A 20693-nucleotide genomic window follows, 5' to 3' on the forward strand; every position below is an offset into this window, starting at 1 on the left:
GACTCTCAAGAGTCTTCTCCAACACCATAGTTCAAAAGCATCAATTCTTTGTTGCTTAGCTTTTTTTATGGTCCAAATCTCACATCGTACATAACTACTGGAAAAACCATAGCTTAGACTATGCAGACCTTTGTCGGCAAAGTGATGTCTCTGCTTTTTAATACCATGTGTAGGTTTGTCAAAAGTTGGATCTGTTTTATATACAGACTGTCTTTAAAAGTATGTAAATACACCCAGTGAAAGACTGAGACTCTGTCATGCCCTAACACTTTTGAATATTTCATAACATGGCAGATTATAACTTGATGAACTAAATGATTGGAAGTGATACTCAGAAAGCAGACACACTGTTCATTGTACTCTTGACATATTCTTAAAAGGATATTTGTATCAAAAATTCTACCCTGGATTCTGTATTCATAAGAGTGTCCTGCGAGGTATGTGGCTGTACACACTCATATATACACACACATATACAAACACATCAAAAGTTGGTGGTCATTGATTCAGTCACAGATTTTCGCTCTTGTCAAGCTAGGAGTAAACATTTTGAAATCAGCATGGAAGACACTCATAAAATTCTAGAAAAATGGTAATAACGTAGCTTGCTGATATTCATTCTTTTGCAGTGTCTGATTTTTGCTTCCATGATTCTGGGTGAGAAATACACTTTACCCTTCAATTGTTTAATACATGTCTGGTTTCCGTGCCTCAGCAAAAAAACCGACAGAGTTTATTTTCTTCCCTTCTGTGGGGAATTTTTGCAGAGCTAGGAAGGAAATACAGAAAATAAAAGATACGCTGCTGCATGGAATCAGATTCATAAAGAGTCCTGCCCTGGTATTTTTCCACGTGGCATCTGCTGCAGCTGTTTTTGCACAGGGCTGAGCTTCTCCAATGGTTCAGTGATACCAGCCATCCCTCAGTCTCTTCCTGCACGTTTTCAAATAGGTCATGAAACCAACATATTGAAAAGCAGAGACATTACTTTGTCAACAAAGTTCCATCTAGTCAAGGCTATGGTTTTTCCAGTAGTCATGTATGGATGTGAGATTTGGACTATAAAGAAAGCTGAGTGCAGAAGAATGGATGCTTTTGAACTGTCATGCTGGAGAAGACTCTTGAGAGTCTCTTGGACTTCAAGGAGATCCAACCAGTCCATCCTAAAGGAGACCAGTCCTGAATATTCATTGGAAGGACTGATTTTGAAGCTGAAACTCCAATCCTTTGGCCACCTGATAGGAAGAGCTGACTCATTGGAAAAGACCCTGATGCTGGGAAAGATTGAAGGTGGGAGGAGAAGGGGAAGACAGAAAATGAGATGGTTGGATGGCATCACCGACTCAGTGGACATGAGTTTGAGCAAGCTCCGGGAGTTGGTGAAGGACAAGGGAGGCCTGGTGTACTGCAGTCCACGGGGTCACAAAAAGTCGGACACGACTGAGCAACTGAAATGAACTGGAGGAAACCAACATTTATAATGCACTTAGCTGCAGTGTGCATGCAAAGAATGACATGCTACAATACAGATAGCCCTTTCTGAAGGAGTCTGATAGTTAAAACATCACAGTGCAATGGTTCTGGCTCAAAAATCTGCCATGCAGAATTCATGGTTTACAATCAAGGGCAATCTCAAGGAGATACAGCCCCCAAACTGCCAGATCTGGGGGGACTCCTGCTGTCTGTCTTGTCCCATTGTATCTGATTGTTGTTGCTTAGTCACTCAGTCGTGTCCGACTCTTTGCGACCCCATGGACTGTAGCCCGCCAGGCTCCTCTGTCCGTGGGATTCTCCAGGCAAGAATACTGGAGTGGGTTGCCATTTCCTTCTCCAGCGGATCTTCCCGACCCAGGGATCAAACCGAGGTCTCCTACTTTGTATGCAGAAGTGTTTTTTTTTTTTTTTTTCAGTTGTCTGAACTACCTGGGAAGAAATGGCTATTTGCTATTCCACATCTCAGGTAAACAGGATCAATTATCAAAACCTTCTGCCGGACGAGCTGGGTTTTTTTCACCATGCAATAGCCAGGTATTCATCCGTGAAGTAGTGCAGAGTTAAGTTTATTCTGTCGTGGTAGATAGCAGAAATCTGAGGCATGATTCGATGTAAGAGCGCCATCAGGGGTGTCTGAGGCTGGACAACACATTTATACATCTCCATTTCCCACGTTGGTTACCTATGCTCCCTGCCTTTGGCTTGTGGCAACCAAAAATGTCTCCAGACATTCACTGCCACTGATCCACTGAAGAAGCAAACTTCTCTTCCGGGGATTCACTGTAATTCTTGCTTCACTAATTTCTAAATTGTTGTTCAGTCACTCAGTCATGTCCAACTCTGCAACCCCATGGACTGCAGCATGCCAGGCTTCCCTGTCCATCACCAGCTCCTGGAGCTTGCTCAAACTCATGTCCACTGAGTGGATGATGCCATCCCACCATCTCACCCTCTGTCGTCCCCTTTTCCTCTCACCTTCAGTCTTTCCCAGCATCAGGGTCATTTCCAATAAGTCCGCCATTGGCATCAGGTGGCCAGAGTATTGGAGCTTCAGCATCAGTCCTTCCAGTTGAATATTCAGGACTGATTTCCTTTTGGATGTACCGGTCAGACTTTAACATTCGTGAGTTAAAGCCTTCTGGGCGATTCCAGCTGCGGCCTTTGGTCCGCAGTTTTTGAGTCTTTGGTCCACAAGCCAGGAGCACTGTCATCCCCTGGGAGCTTGTTGGAAATGCAGAGTCTGAGACCCACCAACAGAATCAGAGTCAAATACTCAGGAGTTTTCAGAAAGAGAAAAAGAGGGGAAAAAAAACCCAAACCACGGGACATAGAGACAGCAGCCTTGGGTGTTGGGAGTCACAGGCCGGAGAGTCAGTAATAAACGTGAGTGTGTTGACAGAGAGCCATGCAGGCAGGTGTCCCCATGGGTGCAGTGTGACCCATGTTTGGCATACAGCTCTGGCCAAGGATGAGTTGATCAGAAGGCACAGGTTCTGCCTGTGGATGAGGCCACAGTGCTCCTTCTCGAGTTCTGAATGTTGCATCCACCCGGGGACCGGGGATGAGAAGGACAGGGCAGCCTGTGATGATGAAGGAGGTGGACAGTTGTGATGGGGGCATCGCGTGCCGGTCAGCATCCAGGGAGGAAACAGGGACAGCGTCTGCAAACAGAAACTCACAAGACATAAACAGCAGAAGGCTCCTGGCTACGACTCCTGGAGCATAAGAGTCTGGCTTGCTGAAAATCTGAATAAAAGAAATGGACATGAATTAGTATTTGAATCCATATCTACAGATACACATGTGAATATAATACTCGTATGCATATAGTACTCATGTGTATATGAGTGAGCGTATGTGTGTGTGTTTATGTGTCTGTATATACATATTTGGCTTCTCCAGTGGCTCAGTGGGAAAGAATCCGCCTGTGATGCAGGAGAGGCGGGTTCAATCCCTGGGTCTGGCAGATCCCCTGGAGAAGGGAATGGCAACCCACTGCAAGTATTCTTGCATGGAGAATCCCATCGACAGAGGAGCCTGGCGGGCTACAGTCCAGGGGATCATAGCACAGTCAGATATTACTGAGCGACTAGACAACATTACACATATTTGTATGCATACGTAGACATCTACTTCTCTGTCTGGCATACTCACACGCACATAGATTCCAAATGCTTGGAGCCTGGTGGGCTGCCGTCTGTAGGGTCGCACAGAGTCGGACACGACTGAAGTGACTTAGCAGCAGCAGCGGTGAATTTTCACAAAATCCTGTTACTCACCCCATTTCTAGAGCCGAGGCCACAGAGACTCTGAGAGCCCAAATAATTTCATAGTTAGTAAGTGACAAAGCTGGAAATCAACCCCACAGTCCTTTTAAAAATATATATTATATCTAACTTTACATATGGTAATGTATGTGATTGAGTTAGGTAGCAAGTGGAAATTCCCTGTATCAGGCAGGGATCTCAACCTGGTGCTCTGGGACAACCTAGAGGGGTGGGTTGGGGTGGGAGGTGGAAGGGAGTTTTAAGGGGGGCGGGACATACGTATACCTATGGCTGATTCCTGTTGATGGATGGCAGAGACTGGCACAGTTTTATAAAGCATTTATCATTCAAATTAAAAATAAAATTTTTAAAGTCTATTAAGTTAAAGAATGCATTACGTTAATTTGCCTATCTTTGTCCACTCCTTGATTAGACCAAGAATAGGTTCCATACCATGGACAGCCACATGCTATTATTTAATGCACCAAAGGAAGTGTGGGGGGAATAAAGTGAGAGTCAAACTCAGTATTCTTCAGCGATTAGTCTTCTTTAAGGTCAGCCGTATATCTCCTCCCTTTTGGACTTCCTTGCCAGCATCCTGTCTTATGTCAGGCAGCTTGGTGCTGCTCGGAGGCGTCACCCTGAGAAGGAAGACATGCCTCTGTCTTCTCATCTTCTCGTGCTGTTCAGATGCTATTAAGTAGACCATTCATCCACCAAGAACCCCAGACCTCCCTGTGACACCCTCTGCTTGACAGAAGCATAAAGGATCTCTGACTTTTCTGCACCAGCCGGTTTCCTCTTTCATTTATCTTTTCTTCAGGCTAATACTGAGCGGACTTGGAAAGTAGTCTGGTTATTCTGTTAGCGATCCTTTTCTTCTTCGAGATGAAACAGCCGTGCCCTGCCACCCCGGAATTGAGATAGCGCAGCTGATCAATTGAATGGAAGAATGGAAGGATCCCCCAGGGGCCTGGAAATGGACAAAATAATCGTTTGCTAAAGTTCAGCTTGGTCCCTCAGCAGATATGTTGACCTTCAGCTCTCCGACGCCAGCCCATTCGAGGGTTGCCATTGGGAAGGTTTCTGCTGCAGGTGTGAGTAGCAGCAGAGAATATTGTTCACTGCTCCAGCTGGTACATCGTCCTCTGACACGGTTCAGTTATTAAGTAGGGGGAGAAAAAGAGTCAAGAAGGAATGAAGATGAGATTGGTTAGAAATTCTCAGGGTGTTCTTCCATGCCAAGACATGCTTTACACTCTGGCTCCGTAAGACATGAGTCACAGGGATGTTATTTTTGTGTTGAATAATGGCTGGCTCCCAAGGGACTTGAATCGCAAGTGACGATAGCAGTGCTGGTCAGATAATGCATCTTCAATGGTGTCATGACAATTTCTGCCCTTGTCTTGGTCCTGGGGCTGCTGTAATGGGATACCACAGCCTGGGTGGCTTATGGACGTCCCAGGTGGCACTGTGGTAAAGAACCTGCCTGCCAGCACAGGAGACAGCAGGAGACTGGGTTCCATCCCTGGGTTGACAAGACCCCTGAAGAAGGAGATGGCAGCCCACCCCAGTATTCTTGCCTGGAGAATCCTATAGACAGAGGAGCCTGGCTGGCTACAGTCCATAGGGTTGCAAAGAGTTGGATATGGCTGAGCGACTTGGCATACACATAAGGGTGGCTTATAAAGAGTGGAAATACATGTCTCACTTTTCTGGAGGCTGGAAGACCAAGTTCAAGTCCCTGGCAGGTTTGGTGTCTGATGAGAGCCTGCTTCCTTGTTCAAAGATGGCCGTCTTCTCTTTGGGTGGGAGAGCTTCCTGGTTCAAAGATGGCCATCTTCTCTTTGGGTGGGAGAGCTTCCTGGTTCACAGGTGGCCATCTTCTCTCTGGGTTGGAGAGCTTCTTGGTTCACACGTGGCCGTCTTCTCTCTGGGTGAGAGAACTTCCTGGTTCACACATAGCCGTCTTCTCTCTGGGTGGGAGAGCTTCCTGGTTCACAGGTGGCCATCTTCTCTCTGGGTGGGAGAGCTTCCTGGTTCACAGGTGGCCGTCTTCTCTCTGGGTGGGAGAGCTTCCTGGTTCATAGATGGCCATCTTCTCTCTGAATCCTCATAGGGTGGGAGAGGTGAGGGGGCTCTCTGAGGCCTCTTTAGAAGGGCACTTATCCAATTCTGAGGGCTCCACCCTAATGACTTTGTCACCTCCTAATACCATCCCTCCTAATGCCATCCCTGCTAAAACCATACCACTGGGGAAAAGATTTCCGCATATGAATTTGAGGCAGTCGCAGACATTCCTTCTATAGCAGTCCTTATGGCTGGGTTGGCACCTTGGCGCCATCTTCAAGGAGAATATGACCACTGGAAGAAAATGAAATGGGAAGTCTGTCTCTACTGTCCTCATGGACTGTGAGCAAGGGTGGAAAGACAGACAGCAATCAGAAACCAGGATTCTCCTCTTCCTCCTCCAGGTTGGAGCTACGTAAACATTGAAAGGGGTTTCCCAGAAGGCTCAGTGGTATAGAATCCACCTGCCAGTGAGGAGACACAGGAAACATTGAAGGGGAAGGGGGCAGCAGAGGATGAGATGGTCAGATAGCATCACCAACTCAATGGACATGAATTTGAGCAAACCTAAGGAGATGGTAAAGGACAGAGAAGCCCGGCGTGCTGCAGTCCATGGGCTCACATAAACTTAGCAACCGAACAAAAACAGCGACAAACATTGAAATGCTTGAGAAATGTCTTAGAATTTCGGAGCTATCTCTCTAGTCTCTGCTTGGGACATGAGCAGGCTCTCAGAGAAAGGTGATTTGTGCAGTGGCTCTTTTCTCACATGATTTAGGAGCTTTGGGGGCAGTGTTTTGATGAATTGTCTGAAGCTGTGTTTTGATGAACTGGGGGCAGCGCTTGTGGCTCCCCTGAGTGTTTGTGTCACAAGTATGGGATCCAAAGTTTTATGCAGGCTTTAATGAGGAGTACAGAGGAGCTGAGAAGGCTAAGGGGTCAGCGAGGGCTGAGAGAGGAGGAGAGTTGGCCACGTTCATACTTGGAGACCTGGGACACGTGGCTGGGACTATGGGCTTCTGGGCACGTCCTCCCAGAAGAACAGAGTGGACAGATGTCAGTGAGTCCAGCAACCAGACCACACAGGTCCTTCCGCTGCAGAGAAGAGTGAGAATTTCAGTCATCCATATGGAAGGATCCACGGCTCCCTCTCCCAGCTCCACGAGGTCATGATACCTTGCCTACCCACATGGACATCATTTGAAGAGAAACATTGGGTGGTGGAAATAGGAAAGATAGGACCTGGGAGATGAAGACATTCAAGAGATGAAACAGAGGATACAGCCATGCTCCAAGTTCTTGGGTTGAAGTTTTGTGATCATCTCCCCCGTCTTCAAGAGGCAAGAAAGATTCGATTGAGTCTTCAGCAAATAAAGAAGACGTGTTCTTTGCATATGTGAATATACCACAAGCACCTTCTGAAGTGGAGTGAGTGAAGTTGCTCAGGCATGTTCGACTCTGCGACCCCATGGACTGTAGCCTACCAGGCTTCTCCGTCCGTGGGATTTTCTAGGTAAGAATACTGGAGTGGGTTGCCATTTCCTTTGCCAGGAGATCTTCCTGACCCAGGGATCAAACCCGGGTCTCCCGCATTGTAGGCAGACCCTTTACCGTCTGAGCCACCAGGAAAGTCAAGTGGAAAAGAGTTAAATGGGGTGCACGTTCTCAGTCTCTGAGAGTATGGAGATACGCAGAACAGGAACCAGCAAGTTGCTTTGTCAATAGAGCCCACAAAGGCAAGTTAACATTTAGGTCATGCTTCTGTGAGAGGTTGAAGAGATTTTCGGGTTCAGGAGAAGAAGGGGGACCCTCATGATGCCGTCAGGCATGGTTCTTTGTGGACCCAGAAGTGAGTTGTAAGGATACAGTTAACTCTGTCTGTCAGCTCGCTCCAGCCAACGCGGCTCCCATGCAGTTTTTATGGTAGAAACACCGCAGTGCTGAGGATCAGAGTGAACACTGAGGGTTGCATTATTAAAACCATATTTCTGCTGGAGAGTGTTACCAAAATGAAATGTCTTGCTCCTATTGGTCTTAGGAGAGATCTGGCTGGTTTCAAACATCACGATTACTGAACTTTAAAAACATAGTCATTTATGAATACGTATAAATCAGTGTAGCTCACACAAAGATTTCTTTCCTGGGGTGACCTTTAAAAAGGCATACCTTGGATTCAGAAATAATCTTTTGCAAGACATCTCCAAGTATCTAGCTTAAACTCATGATGCGCTGGGAGCTGCTTTGCATTTCCCTAATGGTTTACTTGCTCTGGGAGTCTGTACTGTGCTCCACGTCACTGTTAGAACAGAAGCCCTTTGTTTTGTCAAATCCATGCTTGAGAAATAATCCACTTTAACTATGTCCCGTTTGGAGGGGAAGTCACAAAGGCCATGTGCAATTTTAAGTTTTAATCATTTTAGATGAGCCCAGGGCTGATGCAAAGCCCTTAATACTATTGTTCATTCATCAGAACCTGATGCACTGGACGAACTCAAGGTCAAGTTCACAAACTCAATTTACAGAACGGCTCAGCAGCACCCACAGAGCAGTGTCACTAACTTAGAAACTTGGAAATCGGAAACTTGAAAATTTTGGAAGGATGAGTAAGGCAGTCGCTCTTTTTTTTTTTTTTTTTTAATTGAAGTATAGTTGATTTGGAGTTTCCTTAGTGGCTCAGACTGTAAAGAAACCACCTGTCAATTCAGGAGACTCAGGTTCGATTCCTGGGTTGGGAAGACCCCCTGGAGGAGGGCATGGCAACCCACTCCAGTATTCTTGTTTGGAGAATCCCAGGAACAGAGGAACATACAGTCCATGGGGTCTCAAAGAGCCGGACATGGCTGAGCAACTAACACCTTCACATTTTCCATATTTATTTTACAGTGTTGTGTCAGCTTTGGCTGTACAGCAAAGTGTATCAGTCAAGCATGTACATATATTCCCTTTTTTTTTGTCTACAGTTGATTCTTTTCCCATTTAGGTTGTTACAGAGTGTTGAGCACAGTTCCCTGGGTTGTACAGTGGATTCTTGTTGATTATCCATTGTAAATAGAGCAGTGTGTACATGTACATCCAAAAATCCCAATTTATCTCCTCTCTCCACTCTTCACCTTGATCACCATAAATGAGTCTGTTTCTGTTTTGTAAGTTCAGAAAACCTCTGGTCTCAGTTGGAATGGATCTTCGCCTCTATTTACTCCTCACTTTCAAGGCCTTTCTTTATAAGATAATTTTGTTTCATAAATCTGTGTCCTGGAGGTCCTGCCATGGGTGGAACCTATTCTCATAGATTGTAGTACCAAAGTTGTCTAGGGTTATTTTAAGGCTTGTGGGCGAAAGCATCCCATGTGGTAATTTCCTCCAAACACTTCCTAAGGAAAAACAGAGAAGATAGAAAGCATCTTAAGGCTAGTGTCCTAAGAGCTTGAAACCTGAGGAAGTCTAATTTAATTTAATTTAATTAGCACCACCGCCTCTGCCTTTGGGGCTTCCCCAGTGGTTCAGAGGTTAAAGCGTCTGCCCGCAACGCAGGAGACCCGGGTTCAATCCCTGGGTCCGTGAGATCCTCTGGAGAAGGAAATGGCAGCCCACGCCTGTATTCTTGCCTGGAGAATCCCGTGGATGGAGGAGCCTGGTGGGCTCCAGTCTACAGGGTCGAAAAGAGTCAGATAGGACTGAGCGATGTCTCTCTCCTCTACCTTGACCATGGCCCTGAGGTTTGGGACTGCTCATGTGTTCCCGTGTGCATGCTTGGTCACTAAGGTGTGTCCGACTCTTTGTGACCCTGTGGACTATAGCCCGGCTGTGCACACTCTTCTACTGTGTGAGCTAAGTTGCTTCAGTCTTGTCCGACTCTTTGCAGCCTTATGGACTGTAGCCTACCAGGCTCCTCTGTCCATGGGATTCTCCAGGCAAGAATACTGGAGTGGGTTGCCATTCCCTTCTCCAGGGGATCTTTCCAACCCAGGGATCGAACCTGGAACTCGTTCATGGTGGGCAGATTCTTTACCACTAATGCTAGCTGGGAAGCCGTTTCCTACTAAAGACCTATATCATCAGGCTTCCTGGTAGGCACAGCTGTTTTTCTAACTCTCTAGATTAACAAGTGTTGATAAAAATCCACATTAGAAATTACTCTCAAAATTGAGGGAGACTTAGAGAGGCGTGAAGAGTTGACTCATTGGAAAAGACTCTGATGCTGGGAGGGATTTGGGGCAGGAGGAGAAGGGGACAACAGAGGATGAGATGGCTGGACAGCATCACCGACTCAATGGACGTGACTTTGAGTAAACTCCGGAGGTTGGTGATGGACAGGGAGGCCTGGCATGCTGCGATGCATGGGTTGGAAAAGAGTCAGACACGACTGAGACTGAACTGAACTGAACTAGAAAGAGAGGCAAAGAGACAGAGAAACAGTTTTCTCTTTTCCTCATTTTTTTGTGGGTGTGCCAGGAGCTGAGGGCCAAGTTTTATGCTTCTAATTGTAGATTCCTAGTCACTTCAGTTGTGTCCAGATCTTTGCGACCCCATGGACTACAGCCTGCCAGGCTCCTTTGTCCTTGGGATTTCCGTGGCCAGAATACTGGAGTGGGTAGCCTTTCCCTTCTCCAGGGGACCTTCCCGACCCAGGGATGGAACCCAGGTCTCTTTCTGTCTTCTGCATTGGCAGGCGGGTTCTATACCACAAGCGCCACCTGGGAAGATTCTTTAGCTTAAAAAGTTTTAACTTCTAAGTCTTCTCTCATTTTAAAGTTTTGGCTTTTGCCTTCTCAGTCACTTCTTAGTGGTTTGGGATTTCCTTTTACCTACATCATTTATTATTGAGCATCTTCAAATATTTGTATTATAAAATAATAAAGAGTAAAATGAGATCACTTTACAGGTTTTTTTTTTTTTCCCAACAGTTAACCTAAGCTTTAAGCAGTCAGTGGTTATTGACCAGACACCAGCAAACATTTTTTTGTAAAGGGCCTGATAGTGAATTTTTTAATATATTTGGCTGTGCAGGATCTCAGTCGTGACCTGCAGAATCCTCATTTTTTTTGCCGTAGCATGCAGATCTTTAGTTGTGTCTTGTGGGATCTAGTTCCTTGGCTGGGGATCAAACGCGGCCCCCTGAGATTCGGAGGTCAGAGTGTTAACCACTGAACCCCCGGGGAATCCCAAGTCTTGGATATTGTTAATGCAAGTCCTGATTGGAACGGCTGGTTTAATTGTTTCATGTAATTGACTGTGATCGGCAAATTCATTGCCTGAAGACTGCATTTGAGCCTCATTTATCTATTGACCAAATGTGTATTGACTGCCCATTATGTGCCCAGCCTCCAGGAACAAATAGTTCTCTTATCCTCTCACACATATCTAATTAACTTGGAAAACACTCTTCTTCATTTATTTGGTTTTCATTTAAAAAAGAAGAAGGGTTTGGTAAGCTACTAAGTCTTGGAGAAGGCAATGGCACCCTGCTCTAGTACTCTTGCCTGGAAAATTCCATGGGTGGAGGAGCTTGGAAGGCTGCAGTCCATGGGGTCGCTGAGGGTAGGACACGACTGAGCGACTTCCCTTTCACTTTTCACTTTCATGCATTGGAGAAGGAAATGGCAACCCACTCCAGTGTTCTTGCCTGGAGAATCTCAGGGACAGGGGAGCCTGGTGGGCTGCCGTCTATGGGGTCACACAGAGTCGGACACGAATGAAGTGACTTAGCAGCAAGCTACTAAGTCTAGTTTTCACACAATGCTCAAATGGTTTAAATCTATAGCAGTCTGTTTCTGCCAAGGTCACACACCAGGGTGAGCACTTGGATGTAAATGTCAAGGTTTTTGAAAGTCTCCAAATTATATGTTCAGAAGCACTTTCGGAAAATGCATTTCAAAGGTATACTTTAGCTTACATATCCAAATTATGAAATATGTTAACTGCACACACTTTCAATTAGCTTACCACTTAAACTCTGAGTAGGAGATGAAATAGAATGACACCTGATAATTTCTGTATGCATTTTTCAATGCGACTGTAAGTCTGGCATCTAGACTCAGGTAACAGATGATTAAATACTAAAACATCATGACTCGCATATGCATTTAAGCTTTAAAATTAACTCAGAGAAGATAGCTTCAAATGCTGATGGCATCACCTGTAAATGACTGTAATCCAGCTCCATAAATATTGATGAACCTGCAAGCTTTGAAATCCCTACCATTGAATTTTACTGTGTGCCATGTGCATTTCCAATCTCTGGAACTTGGGAAAGTCCCATAATGAAAGGGCCCCAGACAGGCCTCATGCAATAATCTAAGTGAAAAGAAAAAGTGGAGATGTCCATGGGAATTTGTCATATACATTTAGCTTGGTCTGTCTCACAAAGATTCCTGAAAATCGGTCTTGAAACTGAGCCCACGGAGGACACACTCAAGTAACCAGAATGAATTTCTTGTCCTTTGAAAACTGTTAAGTCAGTTTTGTGTCCAACTCTCTGTGACCCCATGGTCTGCAGCACGCCAGGCTTCCATGTCCTTCCGTGTCCTTCAGCATCCCCCGGAATTCACTGAAACTCATGTCCATTGAGTCGGTGATGCCATCCAACCATCTCGTCCTCTGTCATCCCCTTCTCCTGTTGTCTTCAATCTTTCCCATCATCAGGGTCTTTTCTAGTGAGTAAGCTGTTCGAATCAGTGGCCAAAGTATTGGAGCTTCAGCATCAGTCCTTCCAATGAATATTCAGGACTGATTTCCTTTAGGATCGACTGGTTTGATCTCCTTGCAGTCCAAGGGACTCTCAAGAGTCTTCTCCAGCACCACAGTTCAAAAGCCTCAGTTCTGCAGTGTTTAGACTTTGTCACGGTACAACTCTCACAACTGTACATGACTACTGGAAAAAAGCATAGCTTTGACTATATGGACCTTTGTTGGCAAAGCAGTGTGTCTGCTTTTTAATATGCTGTGTACATTTCTCATAGCTTTCACTATAAGGTGAAAATATCCATCTCCTTATCATAAATATCACAACTTCTCCCCACAAAGTCTATTCTCAGGGATTATGTAGCCACTGATTCCAAGAGTCTGATGGCCGTGATCAGCATGGCACCTACGTCAGGACAAGCAAGATGCTTTTTTCATAGGGGCAGAGCTGTGTGCAAGAGGTAACTTTCTGCTCCGTTACCTTTATCAGCACGTGTTTGGGGCTGGGAAGCGTTGTGTTTGGGGCTGGGAAGGGTTGTGTTTCGGGGCTGGGAAGGGTTGTGTTTCGGGGCTGGGAAGGGTTGTGTTTGGGGCTGGGAAGGGTTGTGTTTCGGGGCTGGGAAGGGTTGTGTTTGAGGCTGGGAAGGGTTATGTTTGGGGCTGGGAAGGGTTGTGTTTGGGGCTGGGAAGCGTTGTGTTTGGGGCTGGGAAGGGTTGTGTTTCGGGGCTGGGAAGGGTTGTGTTTGGGGCTGCGAAGGGTTGTGTTTGGGGCTGGGAAGGGTTGTGTTTCGGGGCTGGGAAGGGTTGTGTTTCGGGGCTGGGAAGGGTTGTGTTTGGGGCTGGGAAGGGTTATGTTTGGGGCTGGGAAGGGTTGTGTTTGGGGCTGGGAAGCGTTGTGTTTGGGGCTGGGAAGGGTTGTGTTTCGGGGCTGGGAAGGGTTGTGTTTGGGGCTGCGAAGGGTTGTGTTTGGGGCTGGGAAGGGTTGTGTTTCGGGGCTGGGAAGGGTTGTGTTTGGGGCTGCGAAGGGTTGTGTTTGGGGCTGGGAAGGGTTGTGTTTCGGGGCTGGGAAGGGTTGTGTTTCGGGGCTGGGAAGGGTTGTGTTTGGGGCTGGGAAGGGTTGTGTTTCGGGGCTGGGAAGGGTTGTGTTTGGGGCTGGGAAGGGTTGTGTTTGGGGCTGGGAAGGGTTGTGTTTCGGGGCTGGGAAGGGTTGTGTTTGGGGCTGGGAAGGGTTGTGTTTGGGGCTGGGAAGGGTTGTGCTTGGCTGGCTTATGCACATGGCTTGAAACGTTCGGTGGAGCCTGATCATCATTTATATTAAATAGGTTTATTCCAAAGCCAAGAGATGTCACTTTGGCATTGCTGAGAGGTATATTTTTGTCTCTAGAGGTGGGAAGGCTCTTGAGAGTCCCTTGGACTGAAAGGAGGTGAAACGAGTCCATCCTAAACGAAATCAACCCTGAATATGCATTGGAAGGACTGATGCCGAAGCTGAAGCTTCAAGACTTTGGCCACTGATGGTTGGAAAAGACCCTTGATGCTGGGAAAGATTGAGAGCAGGAGGAGAAAGGGATGACAGAGGATGAGATGGTTGGATGGCATCACAGACTCAGTGGACATAAGTTTGAGAAAACTTCAGGAGATGGTGAAGGACAGGGAAGCCTGGTGTGCTGCAGTCCATGAAGTCACAAAGAATCAGACAGGACTGAGCAACTGAACAATGACAGGAGGGGGGAAGTTGTCACTTGTCTCGCAATTTGAACTCTACAGATATTAAATAATTGCTCTTTGTTGCTAGTTTTCTAGGAGAAACTACTCAGGGAGAGATGAAGTGTCATAAGATACTTAAAAAAATGACAAACGGGCTCAGGAATTTTTAATACAGCTCTTGGTTGGGCGTCCCATTTCTTCCATCTGTGTATACGTTGAGTTGGCCAAAAGTTCATTTGAGTTTTTCCATCAGATATTACTAGAAAACCCAGATGAGACTTTCGGCCAACCCAGTAGATGTGCTGTGAATTTAGATAGCCCTCAAGAAAAGAGCTTCAGACCCACACACGCCTTCCCTTTGAGCCTTACAAGTATCACGGAGTTTGGACAGACTTGAGCATAAGCTAAGCATTACAATCTGAAGTGGGTGAATTCAGCCCAGAGGACTTACATGGATTAGTTGGTGGCCAACATGAGTGTCTACTCCCAGCTAGCTGTACAACGGGAACTCGCAGAGGAAAGAACACTTAGGGCCTAGAAAGAATGGTACCCATTGAAAGATGTAATGGAAGCAATTCAAGCCAGTTTAAGTCCAATGCTTAACTCTGGGGTGAAGAGTCTTCTGTGACACCCCATAGCAAGACGCAGGAGCCGTGGGTCTGAGAATGTCCAGGTTGGGAAGGAGAATGCTCAATTATGGAAGGAGACTCCTCTAGCAATTTTGGACCAAGTCTTTTAAAAACAAAATCAATCAATATTACTTAGTAACTGACTTTTGGCTGTGCTGAGTCTTCTTTGCTGCGGGCAGGCATTCTCTAGTTGCAGTCTGAAGGCTTCTCATCGTGATGCCTTCTCTTGTTGAGGAGCACAGGCTCAGTGGTTGTCTCTCATGAGTGTAATTGACCCAAGGCATGTAGAGTCTTTCCAGACCAGGGATCAAACTTACGTCCTATGTGTTGGCAGGTGGATTCTTAAACCCTGGACCACTACGGAAGTACTGGACCAAGTCTCAGGACTCCTTGGCAAGGTTGGCCTCCTCTGATCAGGATGTGAGGTCTAGCTACACTCTTAAAAGTACCAGATACTGGTGTGATCCACCCCATATACGCACCACCCCCAGAGGTCACCCCAGTGGGCACCATCTGAAGCCCAGGCAGGAGCAGACCGGAAGCCTGGCACTCGTTTTCTAGGGAAGGTCAACCCATCAGGAGTGGAGTTGGGGTGAAGAACCCTCCGTTGGGTGACTTCAGGTAACTTTAGGGCACGTTGTATGGGAATGTTAAATTGGAACTGAGCCCCTTTCTCCACAGGGGTGCCCACTGTTAACCCTTTCTTCTTTTTTTTTTTTTTCCTTTTCCCTGTCTCACCTCTCCACCTTCTCCCAGGAAACGATGCCCGTCCTAGTCTTGCCCCCTGCTCCTGGGGGCATCTCGACTAAGACACTGTCAGCAACATGGGGGCAGGAACCTCTGTATCCTCTGACCCACTGACCGTGGGCATCAAGTATACGTGGTGCCGTCAGCGTCTTCCAACGCTTAGTGGGAAGGTACATCTGAGTGCCCAAGTTGTTGCCCGTTAAACCGGTGATTCTACACGATGCGCAGACTTATTCCTCTTTGGACCTGAATTTTGTGAGTTTTGTTTTTTTATTAATATATGAATGCAGTGGCTTTTAAATTTTTGTGTATTTATTTCGTTGGATTTTTTTGGGTGCAATGGGCCTTCCTTGCTACACATGGGCTTTCTCCTGCTGCGGGGAGTAAGAGCCCTGACTCTGTAGTTGTGGCTGCTCTCTCGTTGCGGTGAGTGAGCTGCTCATTTTGACGGCTTCTCGTGTTGGGGAGCTTGGGCTCTGGGGCACTCAGGCTTCAGTACTTGTGGTGCCTGGGCTTAGTGGCCTCATGGCATGTGGGACGCGCCCAGATCAAGGATTCAACCCATGCCCCCTGCAATGACCGGTAGATTCTTAACCACTGCATCACCAGGACAGTCCATGAATTTAAAAACAAAATCTCTTTCTTTGACTCAGCAGGTCTTAGCTGCAGCCTGCAGGGTCTGTGATCTTCTCTGTGGCATGGGAACTCTTAGCTACGGCATGTGCAATGTAGTTCCCTGACCAGGGTTCAAACTCGGACCCTGGTCCGAGACCTGGACTCGGTTCACACTTGCACTGGGGGCTGAGAGTCTTAGCCTCTGGACCACCAGGGAAGTGCCCTGAATTTTCTGAGTTTTGATTCCAGCCTCTGTATTTTCATTTCACAGCCCCACCCCCAACACACACACACACACACACCCCACTGCCTTCCCCCATCGAGGGCCAGCTCTGTTTGCTATAGTCGGATTCCAGGCATCTGGGGATGAGAGGGTAATCTGCACATTTCTGGCGGCACTGTGAATCGCATCATGCTCTGATTCTGTGAACTAAGCCAGGGAAATCAATCCTTTTTCATCTGGGTGGCCGAGATACAGCTTCAGACCACAGTCCCTAAAAGTGGACTGTGCATCCCCGACTCAATGGACTTGAATTTGAGCAAACTCAGGGAGATGAGGAAGGACTAAAGTCTGGCTCTGTGATCATGCGGTCGCAGTTGGACATGACTGAACGTGCACACATTTCTTTACTTTATCCAGAAAGTGCTCAAATTCCCCTGTGCTTCTGCCTCCCGGGGCGGCTGTATCTCTTTCCAGGCTTGCGGGAAATGTTCAGAGCAGCTCCTGGGTGTCTGTAGATTGAGGACAGAGATCGGTCATTGCTCTGGCCCTGCAGGGAGAGACCCAGGCAGCCAGCGCTGGACGTTTCCATTGTGTTATCTAAGATCGTAATTAAGATCATGGCATCCGGTCCCATCACTTCATGGCAAATAGATGGGGAAACAGTGGAAACAGTGACTGACTTTATTTTTCTGGGCTCCAAAATCACTGCGGATGGTGATTACAGTCATGAAATTAAAAGACGCTTGCTCCTTGGAAGGAAAGTTATGACCAATCTAGACAGCAGATTAAAAAGCAGAGACATTACTTTGCCAACAAAAGTCCATCTAGTCAAAGCTATGGTTTTTCCAGTAGTCATGTATGGATGTGAGAGTTGGACTGTGAAGAAAGCTGAGTGCCGAAGAATTGATGCTTTTGAACTGTGGTGTTGGAGAAGACTCTTGAGAGTCCCTTGGATGGCAAGGAGATCCAAGCAGTCCATCCTAAAGGAGATCAGTCCTGGGTGTTCTTTGGAAGGACTGATGTTGAAGATGAAGCTCCAATACTTTGGCCACCTGATGCGAAGAGCTGACTCATTTGAAAAGACCCTGATGCTTGGAGGGATTGGGGGCATGAGGAGACTGGGACGACAGAGGATGAGATGGTTGGATGGCATCACTGACTCAATGGACATGGGTTTGAGTAAACTCTTGGAGTTGGTGATGGACAGGGAGGCCTGGCGTGCTGCAGTCCATTGGGTCGCAAGGAGTCGGACACCACCGTGCAACTGGGCTGAACTAAGATAACTTTGAGAGTCTTCTGATAAAAACAAGATATCTGAATCTGGCGTGTCTGACTTGAAATTCCCTCAGGTGGTTTTAACTGACCCAAGACACTTCACTAAAGAGACTTTCTTATCTCGGGGCAGTCCCAAGACACAGAATCCAAAATATAAAGTGATCCACTCTAGTGAACTTCACTATTGTTCAGTTTATTTTTAAGTCACGGACTTAAGACTGATCTTATCAATTATTCATCACTCTCTGGACACTCTGAGATTGCCTAATTTCCATGCTCTCAAATATGACTGTAAAAATCGTTTGTTTCTTCTGGTAGGCCTTTTTTCAATATCCCAAAGCCTTCTTATAACCATCCATTATATATAAAAGAAACCGTGACTTCAGTGATTTTTAAGATGAAATATTAGATTTTTTTCACTACCTTTTATGACTAAGAATCCTAGGTTAATCCTTAATAACTTTTACCTTGGAGACATTCTTTTAAAACTCTAACCTAACCTTCCCTGTTGGCATTTAAGTCCATTTATTCTTGCTCTATGGAAACTAGGAGGGGGTGGGTGGCCCAAATTCTCTCCATAATAACTCTTCATGGACTTAAAAATTACCAAGTCACACTTCAGAGTCAGTGGCCCTGAACTTCTTTGCTTTTCCTCCATCCCAGGTTGTGGAGAAGGAGGAAGACGTGTACCCGCCTTTGTGACTCAATCGTGTCCGACTCTGCGACCCCGTGGACTGTAGCCCACCAGGCTCCTCCGTCCGTGGGAGTTTCCAGGCAACAGAACTGAAATGAGTGGCCATTTCCTCCTCCAGGGGATCTTCCCGGCCCAGTAGTGAAACTCGGTTTCTCCTAAATTGGCAGCAGGGTTCTTTACTGCTATCGCCCCCAGGAAGGTTGACGCCTCATTTTTCATCCTAGGTGCACTCAGGCAATAAAAGCTGGGCATGCCTCGGCTGTAATCTACTTGTAGGGCCTGTGGCATCTTCTTTCTTAGGACCCATCCCAACACTGGCCCCGGTGGCTGCAGTGGATTGCCCCAAGGGCAGAGCTAGCTCAGACTTGACCATCATCGCGTTCATCGGGCGGAGGTCTGGGATTCGAACCTGGGGCCTTGGGGGGCTGCACTGTGTTTGTGATCACTCGAAAAAGTGCCCTGTCTTGTTCCATGAGGTATCCAGAGTGGGGGTCCTTGTTCCTGCGTTTCTGAGGGTTCTTTTTTTCTTGAAAATTTGAGAAACAGAAGAAACTCCCAAGGAGGACTTCAAGTCAGTCATTGACGGGTGCTTCTTGAAGTCAAATAAACCCTAATACATGTTTCAGGGACTCACGTGTCAGGAAAACAACATTCTGCCCAGGTGCTCATGGAGGGATTAAGTGAAAACACAAAATATTCATACCTTGTACCGCGTTGTTGCTATTCACTAGCTCAGTCGTGTCCAAGTCTTTGTTACCCCATGGACTGCAGCCCGCCAGGCTTCCCTGTCCTTCACCATCTCCTGGAGTTCACCCACACTCATGTCCATGGAGTCAGTGATTCCATCCAACCGTCTCATCCTCTGCCGTCCCCTTCTCCTCCTGCCTTCAATCTTTCCCAGCAGCAGGGTCTTTTCCAATGAGATGGCTCTCTACAACAGGTGGCCAAAGTATTGGAGCTTCAGCTTCAGCATCAAGCTTCCGGTCTCTGTGTTACTCTAGATTAAGAATTGGGATGCCACAACTTACTTTCTGTTGTTCACAGATGACTACATATTCATTGTTAACAAATACCTTTTTTAGAGTGTATTTATGTATTTATTTTGGTCGCCCTGGATCTTAGCTGCAAGCAAGCGGGATCTTGTGCCCTGACCGGGGATTGAACCTGGACCTCCTGCATGGGGAGCTCAGAGTCTTAACCACTGAGCCACCAGGCAGCTCCCCAGCTGACGATGCATGTTACTTGTTTTCACACTGATCTTGCATTCCCTGAGTCTCTGACAGAAAGAATCAGGGATTATGCAGGTCTGTTTTGTGATGCTTTCCACCGAGATGGGGCTGTGGGTTCCTCGTAGATGTTTACTGAATGAAAACGCTCCTAAAGAAAGCCACCAATTCCTTTATAAAGAACAGAATTCGGGCATGCTGTTTGAAGCCCGCATAACCAAAGCAAGAAATAGCCTAAGGTGTGTGCAGCTTGAAGATATTGGGAGTGGAGGTATCGCAGGTGTTGGGAGCCTGGAATTAGGAGTGAAGGATGCTAGGCGCAGCTCATCACGTTAGTCATGAGAAGAAACATACAGGTGATGAGGAAAGCACGTTTCTGCAGACACGTTTGTGCAGAGGAGAGGAAGAGGTCTGGCGAGAGAGAAATCAGGACGGGCAAGAGGGGGTGTGCTCGTTTTATCCCCAGCCTCATGCTCGTATCTCTCATCCTGCTTCAGGGTCTTCTTTTACTGCTTATCACAGTCTTCCTAACAGGATGGAAGTTGTCCTCGGGGCTTCCCTGATGGCACAGCGGTCAAGAATCCGCCTGCCAAGGCAGGAGATGTGAGTTCGATCCCCGGGTCAGGAAGATCCCCCTGGAGGAGGGCATGGCATCCCGCTCGAGTCTTCTTGCCTGGAGAATTCCCATGGACGGAGGAGCCTAGCGGGCTGCAGTCCAGGGTGTCGCAGAGTCGGCCACGACTGAGCACGCAGGTCTGCACAAGTTGTCCGTTGCTGCCTGCTTTCCGTTCTGTCCCTCTGAATCTTCAAGGACTCAGGGAGCCTGGGATCTTGTCTGTCTTGTTGTAACCAGGGACCCAGAAGGATGCCCGACACCTATGGGGACCCAATAGGACTTGTTGAACATTTCCTGTTGGATGAGAGGCCAGTGCAGAAAGAATGAAGCTGCTGTGTCTACCCACAGACTTTTGCAGGGAGGGCGTAAGATTATGTCAGGGACCAAGTTGCTGAAATGGGGACCAGGCTTCTCCATTAACTGCTTGCTGCCTTGCAGCAGCTTCAGCA

This window comes from Ovis aries, chromosome Y, assembly GCF_016772045.2.
Source record: "Ovis aries strain OAR_USU_Benz2616 breed Rambouillet chromosome Y, ARS-UI_Ramb_v3.0, whole genome shotgun sequence".
NCBI lineage: Eukaryota > Metazoa > Chordata > Mammalia > Artiodactyla > Bovidae > Ovis > Ovis aries.